This window comes from Phoca vitulina, unplaced genomic scaffold (assembly GCF_004348235.1).
Source record: "Phoca vitulina isolate PV1807 unplaced genomic scaffold, GSC_HSeal_1.0 scaffold6, whole genome shotgun sequence".
Classification (NCBI taxonomy): domain Eukaryota; kingdom Metazoa; phylum Chordata; class Mammalia; order Carnivora; family Phocidae; genus Phoca; species Phoca vitulina.
Window position 1 is genome coordinate 60,958,799 of NW_022589709.1, and position 17,003 is coordinate 60,975,801.

The 17,003-nt window shown below is 38.2% G+C and overlaps 1 long non-coding RNA gene across 2 annotated transcripts in view; it reads right to left on the reverse strand.

Moving 5' to 3' along the window:
• LOC116632393 overlaps positions 1 to 17,003 on the reverse strand; it is a 103,185-nt gene that overhangs the window by 38,749 nt on the left and 47,433 nt on the right. Inside the window, exons 2-3 of one of the 2 annotated variants that reach the window (XR_004299407.1) lie at positions 14,455 to 14,537; positions 9,776 to 9,944 (exon numbers count right to left, since the gene is read on the reverse strand). This is a non-coding gene — a long non-coding RNA (uncharacterized LOC116632393). The remainder of the gene's footprint in view (positions 1 to 9,775; positions 9,945 to 14,454; positions 14,538 to 17,003) is intronic. The other variant, XR_004299406.1, reaches the window with a different exon arrangement.

Consider the following 17,003-nt stretch of genomic DNA (forward strand, 5'->3'; position numbering starts at 1 on the left):
CTGTGGAATTGTCTCTAAAACTCAACCATAGGAGGCTATTTTGATTAGCTGACCTTCAGCCACGTGCTAATGTCACAAACTGGACATTTTTCAGAAGTGCTGTTATAAAAGCAAGTTATCAGGAATTGATGAGGACGGATTACAGCCTAATAACTTTCTTGAGTTTGGAGTATAGAAGTTTTTATTCTTAGAGCAGAGAATCTAGAAATGGACTGTTACCTCTCTCCCCACTGTTGCCTCAGCTAAAATTTTTAAGGAGCTCATTACTAGTCAATTTGGGTTTTAGTTCTGAGTCCCTGAATAACAAATGGCTTGATTACAGGAACTCAGCATTGCCGTGGAGACCCGACATGTGGGTAATAATGTTAGCATATTGTTATAATAAGTGAGGAATTTACACTGCTTTCCATATACCAGCAATGAACAATAGGAATTTGAAATTAAAAACATAATGTCATTTGCCCTAGAATCAAATAATAATAATAATAATAATAATAATAATAAACCTTATCATAAATAAAAAAGTACAAGATCTATACAAGGAAAACTATAAAACTAATGAAAGAAATTAAAGAAAGTCTACACAAATGGGGACACATTCAACATTCACATATAAGTAAACACAGTCGTGTTAGAATTTCAGATCTTTCCTACTTGATCTATATAGTCAATGTAATCCCATTCAAAATCCCAGCAAGTCATCTTGTAGATGTTGACAAAGTGATTCTGATGTTTATATGAAAGATAAAGACCCAGAATAGCCAGCACAATATTGAAAAAGTGGAACAAAGTCAGAGCACTGACACCATCCAACTTTAAGACTTACTATAAAGTTACATTAATCAAGACAGTATAGTATTGACAAAAGGATATATAAATAGATGAGTGGGACAGAATAAACAGCCCAGGGGGCGGAGCAAGATGGTGGAGGAGTAAGAGACCTGGATTTCCTCTGGTCTCAGGAATTCAGCTAGATAGGGATCAAACCTTTCTGAACACCTACAAACTCAACAGAAGATCGAAGAAAAGAATAGCAACAACTCTCTGAGCAGAAAAGCGACCACTTTCTGGAAGGTAGGACGTGCGGAGAAGTGAATCCGAGACGATATCTGGGAGGACAGATGGCGGGGGAGGGGCCTCCGTCAGCCACTTCTGGCAAGTGATAGAGCCACGGAGCAAAAAATCGGAACTTTTAGAAGTCTGCTCCGCTGAGGGACGTCACTCCGGTGGCTAAGTGGGGGGTGGAACCCTCGTGGGACAGTGTGGTCTCAGGACCCTCGGGGTCACAGAAAGACCAGGGGTGCCTGAGTGCAGCAGAGCTCCCGGGGATTGGAGCAGGGAAGCCGGCTGCAGAGACGGAGCCGAGGCGCGGGCTCTCAGCTTGGGGTTGCCATAAACCGTGATCCATGGCACAGTCAGGCCACTGCTACTCCAGCAGGGACCCAACAAGCGGCAGATCCGGGGAGACTCACCTTTTTCCCTCAGGAGGAGAGGTGCGGGAGTGCACCACGGGGATCTGCTGGGTTTGGAGACTCCACACGGGGTCGGGTGCCAGAGATAGAAATGCGCGGTCACAGGCCGGGTGAGCACAGAGTGCGGCCGGAGACTGGGGAGACGGGAGTGACTGACAGCTTTTCTCTGGGGGCGCACTGAGGAGTGGGGCCCCGAGTTCTCAGCTCCTCCGGGGCAGAGATTGGGAGGCTGCCATTTTCACTCTCTGCCTCCAAAGCTGTACGGAAAGCTTGCAGGGAACAAAAGCTCCCAAGAGCAAACACGAGCAGATTACTTAGCCCGGACCCGAGCAAGGGCGGGGCAATTCGGCCTCTGGCAAAGACATTTGGGAACCACGGCAACAGGCCCCTCCCCCAGAAGATCAGCGAGAACAGCCAGCCAAGACCAGGTTTACCGATCAGTGAGAACGGCAGAACTCCAGCGCTAGGGGAATACTGCACATAGAATTCATGGCTTTTTTACCATGATTCTGTAGTCTTTCAAAGTTAATTTTTTTTTTAACTGTCTTTTTTTTTTTTTTGAATTTTTCTTTTTTCCTTTTTCAACCAACATCTTATCAATCCCTTTTTTAAAAAATTTTTATTTTTTCAATTTTAGAGTCATATTCTATCCCTTCATAGTAGTTACCCATATTTTTGGCATATATATATATAAGTTGTTCTCTCTTTAAAATTTTGAGATAGTTTCTTCTAACAGATCAAAATATACCCTAAATCTCTAGTGTATGGTTTTTTTCTACTCCCCTGCCTGATCACATTCTCTCCCTTTTTTTTCTTTTTTTTTAATCCTTTCTTTTTTCAAACAACTTATCAATTCCTTTTAAAAACTTTTTTATAATTTCCATCTTTACAGTCATATTCCATCCCTTCATCATATCAACCCTTATTTTTGTACATATATAAGTTTTTCTTTCTTTAAAATTTTGGGAGGCACTTTCTTCTAACAGACCAAAATACACCCAAAATCTAGTGTGTGGCACTGATCTATATACCAGCCTGATCATATTTGATCATATTCTGTTTTTGTTTGTTTTGTTCTGTTTTTGTTTGTTTTAATCTTTATCTTTTTTTTTTCTTTTTTTTTCTTTTTCTTTTTTTTCTCTTTCCCTTTCTTTTCCCACTGCTTCAGGGCTTTTCTGATTTGTTTAGAGTATATTTTCTGGGGACGTTGTTACCCTGTTAGCATTTTGTTCTCTCATTAATCTATTCTTCTCTGGACAAAATGACAAGATGGAAAAAATCACCTCAACAAAAAGAACAAGAGGTAGTACCAACTGCCAGGGACCTACTCAATACGGACATTAGTACGATGTCGGATCTAGAGTTCAGAATCATCACTTTAAAGATACTAGCTGGGCTTGAAAAAAGCATGGCAGTTTTTAGAGAAACCCTTTCTGGGGAAGTAAAAGAACTAAAATCTAACCAAGTCGAAATCAAAAAGGCTATTAATGAGGTGCAATCAAATATGGGGGCGCTAACTGCTAGGATAAATGAGGCAGAAGAAAGAATCAGTGAGATAGAAGACCAAATGATGGAAAATAAAGAAGCTGAGAAAAAGAGAGATAAACAACTACTGGATCACGAGGGCAGAATTTGAGAGATAAGCGATACCATAAGATGAAACAACATTAGAATAATTGGGATCCCAGAAGACGAAGAAAGAGAGAGAGGGGCAGAAGGTATATTGGAGCAAATTATAGCAGAGAACTTCCCTAATTTGGGGAAGGAAACAGGCATCAAAATCCAGGAAGCACAGAGAACCCCTCCAAAATTAATATAAATAGGTCAACACCCCGACATCTAATAGTAAAACTTACGAGTCTCAGAGACAAAGAGAAAATCCTGGAAGCAGCTCGGGAGAAGAGATATGTAACCTACAATGGTAGAAACATTAGATTGGCAACAGACCAATCCACAGAGACCTGGCAGGCCAGAAAGGACTGGCAGGATATATTCAGACCACTAAATGAGAAAAATATGCAGCCAAGAATACTATATCCAGCTAGGCTGTCATTGAAAATAGAAGGACAGATAAAAAGCTTCCAGGACAAACAAAAACTAAAGGAATTTGCAAACACAAAACCAGCCCTACAAGAAATCTTCAAAGGGGTCTTCTAAGCAAAGAGAGAGCCTAAAAGCAACATAGACCAGAAAGGAACACAGACAATATACAGTAACAGTCACCTTACAAGCAATACAATGGCACTAAATTCATATCTTTCAATAGTTACCCTGAATGTAAATGGGCTAAATGCCCCAATCAAAAGACACAGGCTATCAGATTGGATTAAAAAACAAGACCCATCGATATGCTGTCTGCAAGAGACTCATTTTAGACCCAAAGACACCCCCAGATTGAAAGTAAGGGGGTGGAAAACGATTTATCATGCTAATGGACACCAAAAGAAAGATGGTGTGGCAATCCTTATATCAGACAAATTAGATTTTAAACCAAAGACTGTAATAAGAGAGGTGGAAGGACACTATATCCTACTTAAAGGGTCTATCCAAAAAGAAGATCTAACAATTGTAAATATCTATGCCCCTAACATGGGAGCAGCCAATTATATAAGGCAATTAATAACAAAAGCAAAGAAACGCATCGACAACAAAACAATGACTTTAACACCCCCCTCACTGAAATGGACAGATCATCTAACCAAAAGATCAACAAGGAAATAAAGACTTTAAATGACACACTGGACCAAATGGACTTCACAGATCTCTTCATAACAATCCATCCCAAAGCAATGGAATACACATTCTTCTCTAGTGCCCATGGAACATTCTCCAGAATCGATCACATCCTAGGTCATAAATCAGGTCTCAACCAGTACCAAAAGATTGGGATCATTCCCTGCCTATTTTCAGACCACAATGCTTTGAAACTAGAACTCAATCACAAGAGGAAAGTCGGAAAGAACTCAAGTACATGGAGGCTAAAGAGCATCCTACTAAAGAATGAATGGGTCAACCAGAAAATTAAAGAAGAATTAAAAAAATTCATGGAAACCAATGAAAATGAAAACACAACTATTCAAAATCTTTGGGATGCAGCAAAGGCAGTCCTAAGAGGAAAGTATAGAGCAATACAAGCCTTTCTCAAGAAACAAGAAAGGTCTCAAGTACACAACCTAACCCTACACCTAAAGGAGCTGGAGAAAGAACAGCAAATAAAGCCTAAACCCAGCAGGAGAAGAGAAATAATAAAGATCAGAGCAGAAATCAATGAAATAGAAACCAAAAGAACAGTAGAACAGATCAACGAAACTAGGAACTGGTTCTTTGAAAGAATTAACAAGATTGATAAACTCCTGGCCAGACTTATCAAAAAGAAAAGAGAAATGACCCAAATCAACAAAATCATGAATGAAAGAGGAGAGATCACAACCAACACCAAAGAAATACAAACAATTATAAGAACATATTATGAGCAACTCTATGCCAGCAAATTCGATAACCTGGAAGAAATGGATGCATTCCTAGAGATGTATCAACTACCAAAACTGAACCAGGAAGAAATAGAAAACCTGAACAGACCTATAACCACTAAGGAAATTGAAGCAGTCATCAAAAATCTCCCAAAACACAAAAGCCCAGGCCAGATGGCTTTCCAGGGGAATTCTACCAAACATTTCAAGAAGAATTAATACCTATTCTTCTGAAACTCTTCCAAAAAATAGAAATGGAAGGAAAACTTCCAAACTCATTTTATGAGGCCACCATTACCTTGATCCCAAAACCAGACAAAGACCCCATCAAAAAGGAGAATTACAGACCAATATCCCTGATGAACATGGATGCAAAAATTCTCACCAAAATACTAGCCAACAGGATCCAACAGTACATTAAAAGGATTATTCACCACGACCAAGTGGGATTTATCCCTGGGCTGCAAGGTTGGTTCAACATCCGCAAATCAATCAACGTGATACAATACATTAACAAAAGAAAGAACAAGAATCATATGATCCTCTCAATAGATGCAGAAAAAGCATTTGACAAAGTACAGCATCCTTTTTTGATCAAAACTCTTCAGAGTATAGGCATAGAGGGTACATACCTCAATATCATAAAAGCCATCTATGAAAAACCTACAGCAAATATCATTCTCAATGGGGAAAAGCTGAGAGCTTTCCCCCTAAGGTCAGGAACGCGGCAGGGATGTCCACTATCACCACTGCTATTCAACATAGTTTTAGAAGTCCTGGCCATAGCAATCAGACAACAAAAAGAAATAAAAGGCATCTGAATTGGCAAAGAAGAAGTCAAACTCTCACTCTTTGCAGATGATATGATACTTTATGTGGAAAACCCCAAAGACTCCACCCCAAAACTGCTAGAACTCATACAGGAATTCAGTCAAGTGGCAGAATAGAAAATCAATGCACAGAAGCCAGTGGCATTCCTATATACCAACAACAAGACAGAAGAAAGAGAAATTAAGGAGTTGATCCCATTTACAATTGCATCCAAAACCATAAGATACCTAGGAATAAATCTAACCAAAGAGGCAAAGGATCTGTACTCAGAAAACTATAAAATACTCATGAAAGAAATTGAGGAAGACACAAAGAAATGGAAAAACGTTCCATGCTCATGGATTGGAAGAACAAATATTGTGAAGATGTCAATGCTACCTAGAGCAATCTACACATTCAATGCAGTCCCCATCAAAATACCATCCACTTTTTTCAAAGAAATGGAACGAATAATCCTAAAATTTGTATGGAACCAGAAAAGACCCCGAATAGCCAGAGGAATGTTGAAAAAGAAAAGCAAAGCTGGTGGCATCACAATTGCGGACTTCCAGCTCTATTACAAAGCTGTCATCATCAAGACAGTATGGTACTGGCACAAAAACAGACACATAGATCAATGGAACAGAATAGAGAGCCCAGAAATGGACCCTCAACTCTATGGTCAACTCATCTTTGACAAAGCAGGAAAGAATGTCCAATGGAAAAAAGACAGTCTCTTCAACAAATGGTGTTGGGAAAATTGGACAGCCACATGCAGAAGAATGAAACTGGACCATTTCCTTACACCACACACAAAAATAGACTCCAAATGGTTGAAAGACCTCAATGTGAGACAGGAGTCCATTCAAATCCTAACGGAGAACACAGGCAGCAACCTCTTCGACCTCAGCCGCAGCAACTTCTTCCTAGAAACATCGCCAAAGGCAAGGGAAGCAAGGGCAAAAATGAACTATTGGGACTTCATCAAGATAAAAAGCTTTTGCAAAGCAAAGGAAACAGTCAACAAAACCAAAAGACAACTGATAGAATGGGAGAAGATATTTGCAAATGACATATCAGATAAAGGGCTAGTATCCAAAATCTATAAAGAATTTATCAAACTCAACACCCAAAGAACAAAGAATCCAATCAAGAAATGGGCAGAAGACATGAACAGACATTTTTCCAAAGAAGACATCCAAATGGCCAACAGACATATGAAAAAGTGCTCAACATCACTCGGCATCAGGGAAATCCAAATCAAAACCTCAATGAGATAGCACCTCACACCAGTCAGAATGGCTAAAATTAACAAGTCAGGAAACGACAGATGTTGGCGGGGATGCAGAGAAAGGGGAACCCTCCTACACTGTTGGTGGGAATGCAAGCTGGTGCAGTCACTCTGGAAAACAGTATGGAGGTTCCTCAAAAAGTTGAAAATACAGCTACCATACAATCCAGCAATTGCACTCCTGGGTATTTACCCCAAAGATACAAAAGTAGGGATCCAAAAGGGTACGTGCACCCCGATGTTTATAGCAGCAATGTCCACAATAGCCAAACTGTGGAAAGAGCCAAGATGTCCATCGACAGATGAATGGATAAAGAAGATGTGGTATATATATACAATGGAATATTATGCAGCCATCAAAAGGAATGAGATCTTGCCTTTTGCAACGACGTGGACGGAACTGGAGGGTATTATGCTGAGCGAAATAAGTCAAACAGAGAAAGACATGTATCATATGACCTCACTGATATGAGGAATTCTTAATCTCAGGAAACAAACTGAGGGTTGCTGGAGTGGGGGGTGGGGTGGGAGGGATGGGGTGACTGGGTGATGGACACTGGGGAGGGTATGTGTTCTGGTAAGCGCTGTGAATTGTGCAAGACTGTTGAATCTCAGATCTGTACCTCTGAAACAAGTAATGCAATATATGTTAAGAAAAAAAAAAGAAGAAATAGCAGGAGGGGAAGAATGAAGGGGGGAAATTGGAGGGGTAGACGAACCATGAGAGACGATGGACTCTGAAAAACAAACTGAGGGTTCTAGAGGGGAGGGGGGTGGGGTGATGGGTTAGCCTGGTGATGGGTATTAAAGAGTGCACATTCTGCATGGAGCACTGGGTGTTATGTACAAACAATGAATCATGGAACACTATCTAAAACTAATGATGTAATGTATGGGGATTAACATAACAATAAAAAATTAAAAAAAAAAAAAAAAAGAATAAACAGCCCAGGATCAGACCCACACAAATATAGTCAAATTGATCTTTTGACAAATAAGCAAAGGTAATTCAATAGAGAAGAAGAATGTTTTCAACAACTGGTCCTGGAACAACATGACATCTACATGCGAAAAACAAAAACAAAAGAAAAAAAAAAAACATGAATTTAGAGACAGACCCTTCAACAAAAGCACCCTAACATGGATCATATACCTAAGGGTAAAGGGCAAAACTATAAAATTCCTCAAAGATAATATAAGAGAAAATCCAGGTAACCCTGGGTCTGGCAATGAGTTTTTAGATACATACCAAAAGTATGATCCATAAAAAAATATAATAAGTTGGACTTTATTAAAAGCTTCTACTCTGTGAAAAACACTGCTATAAGAATTAAAATACAAGTAACAAATTGGGAGAAAATATTTACAAAACACATAGGGTAAATAACTTGTATCCAAAATATATAAAGAACTTTTAAAATTCAACAATAAGTGCTTTTGTTTTCTTCAAGTATATAATGAGTAGTAGAATTAATGAATCAGACAATACTTCTATTTTGGAGACAACTCAATTCTAAAAATAAGCTAAAGATATGAACAGACACCCACCATATACCAATAGCAAATAAGTATATGAAAAGATGTTCATCATAAGTCATTAGGGAAATGCAAATTAAAACCATAATGAGATGCCAACATACAACTATTAGAATGGCTAAAATCCAAAACAATGACATCAAAGCTAGTGAGGTTGTGGAGCAACAGGAACTCTCATTTATTGGTGCTCATGGAGAAGTCCCACATAGTCATATCCTCTCTAGCAAGGGCTTCAACACTTAAGACTTACTCTTCTGATCATTCAAAACATATTCTTATCATATGATTTAGCAATCACAGTCCTTGACATTTGCCCAGATGAGTTGAAAACATCTATCAACACAAAAATCTACACACAGATATTTATATCAACTTTATAATAGCTGAAAGTTGGAAGCAACCAAGATGTACTTAGTAGGTAAATGGATAAACTGAGTACATTAATATAATAGAATGTTATTCAGCAATAAAAAAAAAAATGAGCTATCAAACCACAAAAAGACATTAAGGAGGAAACTTAAATGCATATTATTAAGCAAAAGATGACAATCTGCAAAGGTGACACATTGTATGATTCCAACTATAAGACATTCTGGAAAATATCAATCTATGGAGACAGTAAAAGATCAGTGGTGGCTAGGGACTTGGGGGAAGGAGAAAGAGGTATGAATCGTTGGAGCACAATAAATTTTTAGGGCAGTGAAATTATTCTTTATGATACTGTAATGGTAGGCACACGATATTTATATGCATGGATTTTATATGCATCTATAAAAATCTAACTACAACACAAAGAGTTAACCCTAAAGTAAAGTATGGATTTTTAGTATCATATTAGCTCATCATTTGTAACAAGTACACCACATTATTACAAGATATTAATAATAGGAGAAACCAGGGAGGGAGGTGGTATGTGGTATTTTCTAGTCAATTTTTCTGTAAATCTACAATTGCTCTGAAAATGAAGTCTATTAATTAAAAAAGAAATGAAAATTCTGACTTGACTTTTTGCCTAAAGGCAAGTCATTCTATCCCTGAAAGGAAATAAGCTACATAAGTCAAAGAATCAGTGAGTAAAACAGATTCTCTTCTCAGGAAGCAGATTTAAATTTGCTCATATGGTCAAAACTACATAAATGAAGCCCCAAAATTATATTTTAAAAAACTTAATAGGCCTCTGAGAATATATGGCTTACCTTTGGTTCTCTGACATCTCAGCATATCAACAAACGGCCTCATCCAAAAGGCCAGTGCCTTCCATCTACACTTCTAGAAGTGGGCAATGGTGTGAGTTGAAGGGAAAGGCAGACCTTGCAAAACAATCATAGGTGAAGCATCCTTGGGCATGTGGAATGATGAAATACCCTGTCAGGGAGATGCAGAAAAGCAGAGACAAGCATAAGATAGAGGCTAAGGATGAAATCACTGGGGCAAAAGGACACTAGTACAAATTATAAAGTCCTAGACAGTACAAGAAAACAGACTGAGCTGGATACTGATACACAAGTGGTAGAATCATGTGTTGAACATTGTGTGGGGACACAGATATATCAATAACAGAGGTTGTCGAGTCCGGTGGAGACCAGAAACCAAGCCCAGTTCAGGGAAAGGCAAAGGAGTAGGGCCCCTAATCCCACATTCTGGAGTTCTAAGAAGGGTCTCAAGTCCCATTAGGACCTAGAGTGGAAACTAGTTGCCATGGCTTTAGCAGTGTGTGCATCCCATGTGGTAGAAATAGAGACTATAGAACCAAGCCCATCAGTTGCTGGGGTTCCCTCCCCAACCCCAGTCTCGTTAGATATTTTGTGGATGTTCCAAACCACACTGAGAGGAAAAAAGGCCATGACACTTTTATTTTGTTCTCACTGATTTTGGAATCAAGTGGAACTAAGCCTACAAGTAACAGACCTCGAGTACAGACCTCGAGTACATCCTGCTAAGCTGAGCATAGGTAATGATTTTCTGGAACGCCTGATGGGAAGAGTAAGTTCTAAAGTGTGGAAGCCTTGCCAGAGGATAGGACTGTGTGGCACTTTCCATGGGCAGCAGGTAATCCCAAGAGCACCGGGAAAGATGGCTCTCTGCCTAGGCTAGAGGGCTGGAAGGGAGGAGGGGAGACACCAAAAAACTCCTTAAGGTCGCTCCGCCAAAAAACACTTCCATTTGTTTGCAGACATTCTGCCTCTTCCCACTGGAACCTAGGAATATCACCTGTCTGAGTCCATTGTTCTTCTGAAGCCCAAATATTCCAACCTCATTTTCTATTTTCTATCAAAACTAGCTCAGAAGGGGCAGTTTAAGGTACATGCTAAACAGGAACTAAAAGGAGTGTGTGCGCATGTATCTGTCTGACAAAACATGCATCTCTAACTCAAGATGACCATGTTCCCCAATCATAAATGAATAGAAGAGGAAACATAAAATACAGCTGTTACATTTTGATGCATCAATAATAGCATTTTCAGGGGCGCCTGGGTGGCTCAGTCATTAAGCATCTGCCTTCGGCTCAGGTCATGATCCCAGGGTCCTGGGATGGAGCCCCATGTTGGGCTCCCTGCTCAGTGAGGAGTCAGCTTCTCCCTCTGCCCCTCCCCCCACCTGTGTGCTCTCTCTCTCTCTCTCAAATAAATAAATAAGATCTTAAAACACACACACAGTAGCATTTTCAGATGCCAATCAAGGAGGTTTCTTTCAGAGATGATACATATCAAGCAGACTGATGAGTTTTCACAATCATAATATTTAACAAGGCCAAAAGCTCACTAATTATAGATATATCTCTTAATTCAATTACATATGAATATTTACAAAACCAGCTCAGCGTCTTTCAATAGAGAGCAATCAATATGTTTACTGAATTGAATAAAGCTGAATTATTTCGTTGAATTGGCTTGTATAAAGTAAATGCTCAATTAATTTATTTTTGTATTGATTTAAGAATTTCATTCTAAAACACAGTAAGGTGATTTTGTACAAGCCAAGGATTCAGGTTACCCAAAATAACCTGTAAAAAAAAACCACTCAAGTGTTGACAGTATAGCAAATGACTGAAGCCAGGTGTCTATAATCAGAGGAAAAGTTGACTGACTATGAAATCCTATCCTACTTGTTCTAAGATCTGATATATAAGTCTTGTAGTTTTCCAATTCAGACACCCATGTTTTATTACACTGTGGTTTAGTCTGCCTGCTGTAGCATAAACTGGCAAACTATATAACACGTGGGAGCAAGGCTATAATTATTTAATTAAGACATAACTAATAAACAAATAAAACATATAATTCAAAATAAAATATCTGCTTTCAGACTCTACCTTGATTCAGAACTGACTTTTAACAGTTCAGCCAAGTCAGTCACAGCCTACAATGGGTCTACGACTCAGTAAGTTTGGTGGTCGTGCCAGTACAGGGACAGCATTCCTGATAGGTAGGTGTTTCAATGAATAATTCATTATTCAGATAAGAGGTGATACATTAGATCAAAAGAGGGGTGATAGGATCTTGGATATTTTCATTCACTTGTCGACAAATAGTTTTAGCACCCACTATGTGGCACGTAATTTCATCTCTCCAGTGTTACCACAGTTCCTATCAAATTTCTGATATTTTATAAACTGTTGCCAAATGAAGTTACACAAACATTTGTCATTGAACTAGGTAGAAATCATGTTAGCGATTCCCTTTGAATGTTAGGGAAGTATTAAAAGAAAGGAAGAACACTTCAGAATATTATAGACTAATTCATTAACAGGTTATGTTAATGCTATTGCCCACAGCTGTTCCTGTGGAGTAATCTTTGGCAATGGTGCTAGCACACTACCAAGTAAAAAAAAAAACTGAAATGTACAAATCCATTAAAGTTTCAGAAAGGCACTGGAAGGCTTTTATATTTTATAGACTATGTAATGCAAAATTTGATTAGTTTAGCACTAAATTATTCACATTCTATATAATTCTTCACTGAAACACCAAAAAATCTCACCTTGAATAAATTTCAATGAGCATTTTCTAATTTTAAAAAGATTATCAAAGGCATCAAGTGTAAGATGTGCTATTAAGATGCCACCATAAGGGCACCTTAATCAATAAAGCTCTGGGGACCAAGTTTTTTTATAGTCAGGAAAATGACTTTAAGTCAAATAAACAATAGTCTTTATGAATCAGGGAAAGTCACTTTGGCATGGTTCACATGCCTCCGGCCCAGAGATGTTTATAAGATGCATCTATGCGTAATCGTACCTGACATAACTACACACATACCTCAACACACACACAGTGTTTCAGGTACAACCAATAAAACAAAACTGGATTCTCATCCAGGATTCTCATCCTTTTTTCCCTGAGCAGGTATGCCTCCCCCATCACTTTCCCTGAATTCTCCAGCTCCTTAAATACAAGCATTTAGGTGTGACCATGTACTGAGTTCTAGACATTGGAATAAATGTCAATGGAAATATATGGCCCGGCAAGACCTGACCCTAAAACATCCCACAGTTGTTCCCCTCTGCCTTTTTCCCCTTAGGGCTGGCTGAAATACGGATGATATATTTCAACCATGTAGAGACCTTGGAGGCTACATATTAAAGATGGCAGAGCCCCCATCAACCAGGACCCTAGATAGCAACATGGAGGAAGACCACCATGCCAACCCAGGCAAACGCTTAGTACTCTTAGCAAGAAATAAAGCTCTTTTGGCTTGAGCCACTGTACAGATTGGGTCTATCTGTGACAGCAATTAGCCTAATCTAACTAACACACTGCCTTACATGTGGAGGATCTAAATTTAGTCATGCCCACTTGCACGTGGTATTCTTAGAGCTTGATTCCTTAGAGAGCAGAGTCAAAGAACTAAATCATCTTTAGCTACTTGAGACAGTTCTCCCCTAAGCTTTACAAGTAGAGGGAACCTATGTCAGATTTAACCTGGATTTTTGCGTTGTCGAGTCTAAATGCTCCCTGCGGACCTCCTCCTCAATATCTTCCCCATTTTCCCTGTCCAACCACAGACCAACTCTCTTTATCCCTATTTCCAATTTAAGCCCTTTTCTTCTTCTGCCCTAGGACTTAAACCTTATACTTTTAATACTTTGGTGATAATTTCATTGTTACCAGCAATGTTTTACTGATAGAGCTCTTCTTACCTGGCATTTGAAATGTATCTCATTTGCCTCATATAACCTGAACAACTGGTAATGTTTTACGATATACTTTTCATCACTTTTGAGTTTGTCTAAAGGAAAAGAGGACATTTTGTTCTCTCCCAGAGTATGTCCCATGGTTCAACAGTATACAAGGGAACAGTGCAAACAGTACAGCACACTGAAAGGAGGAAAGAAGGGGTGGGACGGTCGGGCAGGGAATCCAGCTGGCTCACTAGCATGACCAGTTAGCATCCCCAGGTGAGTGATACTTCCATGGTTCTTCGGCTACCATACATTAAAGATGATAAGCTAGGTTTAATCAAATAAAAATTTATAGAGCATCTGCTACATGCTGAATATTAAGAGTTAAAGAGGATACCAAAAAATAGAAGGCAAAATTCTTTCCCACTAAAGTCTTGTGGCCTAATTAGAGACACAAGTCATACACATAAATATTTATATTACAGGACAGTAAATGATTAAGTGCCAAAACATATTATATAGACAATATAGGCCTCGGTTGGGTCAGAGACGGAGGAGATCACTGTGAAGTGCATCTGTCAAAAGACACTTCAGGAAGCCATAGGAAAGGGACAAACACTGAACCAGATCTGATTCAACTTTTCCTGTACCCTACACAGTTTATTTTTGCCTCTCTTCTATACAACAGCATACATAATTATATCAGGTACCAGGAACTAGAAAGCCTCCCCTCTGTTGACAGGTATAGTTTACCTGGAAAGGAGAATGTCAGAGATTCAAAGGGTATGAGCTCTAGCTGGCTCTTGTCTTCATTATGAGTTCTCCCTTGGGCAAAGCTATAAAAGAGCACATCACTTACATATCTGAAACATAATGAAATGGCATGTTTTTAAAAGGTCAGGATGCCAGAATGCAACATAACTATTTTGTTAAACTCAAATTTTTTTTAAAAAAAAAGGTAACCTTAAAGTCTTTACAGAGAATCATAATTAAATGCTACATAAAATGCCATTACTGAGCCCTTGAAAAATGTTATGAAAAATGTCATTCTAACAAAATCTAACACAAACCCAGAGGTCTAAGGTAATATTTCTTGTCTCAAGTATCTTCCATTCTCAAAATTTTGCGTTATAAAGTCTGACTTAGCACAATGTTTTAGATCAATAACTCAAAGCTAAATATAAGGATCTGGGTGGCATTATAGGAATTAACAATACTTAGCTCAGAGCTACTCATCTATTTTGGCTCTACCAAAGTGTCCACATTTGACTTAGAATGTATTTCATTCAGCTGACTGCTTCTTAACTCTGAGCTCTTTCCAAGGGAACCTAAGTTCCCCTGTAAAACTTCTCAAAAGGCAAAAAACGATGTATGGAAGGCCATTAACACATTCAGTTTAGGAAACAGGTCGTCAAACCCAAAGCTTGGAGGTTGACCTCCTCAATGCTTTATCAAAAAATGGATTATCAAAAAATCAAAAACAATGATTATTTTTGACAGTTTCAGATTTCAAGTCAATCCATCATAATTTGGTTATTATTACTGGTGTTATTTTTTAAATTTTAATTCCAATGTAGTTAACATATGGTATTATGTTAGTTTCAGGTATACAATACAGTGATTCCATATATTCCTCAGAGGTTTGGTGTAGTATTTTTAATATATTGAAAATGATTTAGTTCTTCACTTAGAATTAAATTATATATGCCACATCTCTACTAATATCTTGACTATCTCACTCCTTTGCTCTTCTTATAAGCACACGCATCCTAACAGACTCCTACCTCTAATTCAAGAGTCAGTTCAAAGTATCACCTCTTTGGGGAAGTCCCTCAGACAAAAGAAAACATTCTAAACTCTGTAGTCACCTGATATTGTGCATATTCCTTCATTTGAACAAATAATATTGCATTGTATTTGTGCATTTTTTCACTAGACTTCCTTGAAAAAAAAGATTGCCTCTTATTCCCTTTTGCTTTCCAGTACCCATTAAATAGAGTAGGAATTGAATACATATTTTTAAAGAAATGTATAAATGAGTGAAACTAAATTCTTAAATTACCTCTTCCCTTAGACATAATCAACATATTTAGCATCCTTTCCAGCCCACAGCAGTCTGGAAGTAAAATGGATTAGAAAATTTTACATTCATGAATTCAATTATTTATTTTTCCACTCATCCATTTAGTAAATATATTTTAGTGCCCAATATATGCCAAACACTCTCAGAGGAGCTAAAGAAAAAGCCTTGGGTTTTGATGTTTAAGTTCACTTCTGAATTGTTTCATATGTTTAATTATTTGCAAAGTGTGTCACTGACAAGTAGTCAAGCAGTACCTAAGCAGGGCTATGGTTGCAGCTGCAAGGTTGGCTTGTCACACTACCACAAATTCAGTCAGTAAGGAAACAAGGAGTCCAAATGGATGTAGACAGTTTATTACTTTCAGCAATAGTACCATCGTGCCATTGATCCTGAGCCCCAGTTTCTACATGGTGATGTGACTAGGGCTGGGTATTGCCTGCACACACATTGGGGATGCATTACAGGAGGGAAACCCCTGGATTTGGAGACTCTGATCTTCTATCAGGACAATTAGAAAATCTGCCCACAATCTCCTCTGGAGAGAGGCCTTGTCCTTATTACCCTGGAATATAAGCAAGTATCTCTGGGGAAAGTAGGAAGGTGTCTCCATCTTTAATGCAGGGAATTTAAATAAATTTGTGCCAGAGTCACTGGCTCCAACTTTCCACGCCATCTGCTTATACAAACATCTCTGAAAAATAGGTATGGAGCACTTGGCTTGTAATGCCTAGACAGTAGAAATCTGAGACTTATAGAGAAGTGTCTTCCAAATTTATGGCATATTATAATTATGTATATTTTAAAGTAACATTGTTATATACCTCTTTTAAATGTATCTAATGTAATCTAAATAGTGTCATAACATGATACCCACTGTCATCCATTTAAAAATTATACAGACTTACAACAAAGATTTTAATTATTCATTTTCCTCCTTGCATTAATATTTTCATTCCACTTCCAACACAAAATTTACCCATTATAACTTTAAACCTGAAAATATTTTGCTAATGATTCTATCATGCTTATTTGTAACTGAAATTTATTTTGTTATTTACTATGGCCATAATATTCTAAGGGTTAAAAATACTCTGAAATTATCATTGTAATTATACTACTACTATATGATTGTAATAAAATTCTTAATAAACATTAATACATATAAAGTTAAAATTATATTGGACATGCACTTTTGAAGAGATGAATGAGACTTTAAAAA